The 2,101-nt window shown below is 38.6% G+C and overlaps 1 protein-coding gene across 3 annotated transcripts in view; it reads left to right on the top strand.

Annotated features, from left to right (window-relative positions):
- fancl (FA complementation group L) overlaps positions 1 to 2,101 on the top strand; it is a 52,416-nt gene that overhangs the window by 34,676 nt on the left and 15,639 nt on the right. The window lies entirely within an intron of this gene.

The following is a 2,101-nucleotide window of genomic DNA, read 5'->3' as shown; positions in this document are numbered from 1 at the left end:
ATCCAACACCAACCTACAAACTCGATTTCTGATTTTATTTGGTTATAAAAATATTTAAATGACATTTAAAGAGTTCAAAATTATTTCTGATCTTTTTAACCTTTAAACTTTCAAAACACTGTGTTTGAAAAAACTGTCAAAATCTCTGTTCTGGAACCTTCACCTGCAGATGGAGGGACTAACCATGTTAATCTTGGATCATTGGATCCAAGATTGGATCCAATGATCCAATCATTGGATCCAATTACTTGGATCATTCATTACTATTTATTTGCTTCCATGGTCGTAGTTTTGTCAGAACTCAACAGCTTCTGCAGTTGTCAAACATATAGCTGCAGCCAACGAAAGATGCGAAATAACTGATTGATTAGCCACACTCTAAATTTAACCCTAAAGGTGGTATCTCACTAGTTGTTGAGCCAAAATTGCAAGAAAATATGCAAATTTTCAGTCTCAGCGCCTCTGAATTTTGATTGTTTTTGACTGAGCTGTACAGCCACATTTTAAAGCTGGGAAGTCGGTGTTTAAATATTACAGCTACATTACTTTAGTTGCCCTTCTCAGTTCACATTGTACACACCTTGGCCTATTTATTCTTTACTTTGGCTGTTGGCTCCATGTGTCTGATTTAAGCTACTGGAGTACACTTTTGAAATGAGGATGGTCCAACTTGTTTAAAAATAATTATTTTTAATAGTTAGACATGTGGGACTCTTGTCACAAATGTTTTCTGTCAGCTCCAGGTACTAACACACAGCTACAGTACGGTGGAATTTACAGAAACTAAACTGAGTAGAGTTTGAGATGCCTACAACACGACTTTTGAGAGAAAATTTGTTATCTTAAACAGGACTTTGAGCCCCTAGGACTCAGGAAGTGAGGAAGCTTCAATAAGTTAAGCTGTTCTTAATAAAAATATCATCTGTAAATATAAAACAACAACAAAGACTTATGCATAGCAGAAGGTTTCAATTCAATTCAATTCAAAAATACTTTATTGATCCCAGAGGGAAATTAGGTGTTGATCCCAGAGGGAAATTAGGTAGTTTGGTTTCACTAGCTTTGTTTATATGGACATGGGTAATCAGAATAAACGGCCAATCAGAATAAAATTGCATCATCTAGACATCCCAATTGGAATATTCTGATCTGATTCTGCTCGATCGGAATGAATTTGTAATCCAGATGAGAGGGTTGGTTTATGCCGATTGATAATCCATGTAAACATTTATTCTGATCATGTTATTCTGATTGTGTAAACCTGACCTGACTGCATGCCCTATGTCAATCTGACGTATTTCCGCCTGGCTAGATGCTAAAATGTCGAGGAAGCAAAATTGGTTTGGTAACGATACAACATTTCTATTGGAAACTTTGAAAGAGCTCAAAATGATCGAACTCCTTGATGGTCGGAAGTGTAGGAACAGAGAGTGCAGTCATAATTTGACTAAACACATCTCCACCTGCTCGATTAATACATTTCTGTTAGGTCCTCATATTTAGTTCACTTTAATTAGCGTAAAAGTGCTTTGATGTAAAACCAGCTGTGGACTGTTTGGATCCCTTTGACTCCTCATTATTGTTGTTTGTCATTCTGCTACTTCTTTTTTACTTTGATGATGGCTTCTCATCTGAGTCAGTGGGTTTCATATTCACACACATACATCATAACTATGTGTGTGTATATATGTGTGTGTGTGTACCTAATAATAAAGTCTACCTCCGTGACATTTTTCATAAGTGAGGGGCAACGTGCTGCGTTGTCTAAATATATATGTGTATCTGTGAGGTTTGGCTACAGTCAGGGAGGGATGGGGGGCAGATACAGGATTTCAGGAAAGAGATGCTTGTGTGTGCATGTGTGTGTGTGTCGGTGTGTGTGTTGTGTGCATGCACTGCAACACGACAGGCGTACAGTGAGGACCAGCTCAAAACAGTGCGACTGTATGGAGTCTGTCTGCCTGCTGGGCCATTGATGGATCTCTCCCACACTGCAACATGAAGTGTGTGTGTATGTGTGGGTTTGTGTGTGTGCATGCTTTCATCTATGCCAAGGGTGTTTTCAGTCTGAAGTGTGTGTGTGTGTGTGTGTGTGTGGGGG

This window comes from Austrofundulus limnaeus, unplaced genomic scaffold (assembly GCF_001266775.1).
Source record: "Austrofundulus limnaeus strain Quisiro unplaced genomic scaffold, Austrofundulus_limnaeus-1.0 Scaffold295, whole genome shotgun sequence".
In the NCBI taxonomy this organism is placed as follows: Eukaryota; Metazoa; Chordata; class Actinopteri; order Cyprinodontiformes; family Rivulidae; genus Austrofundulus; species Austrofundulus limnaeus.
Note: the sequence above shows the minus strand (reverse complement) of the source record. Positions and strands in the feature narration are given on the sequence as shown.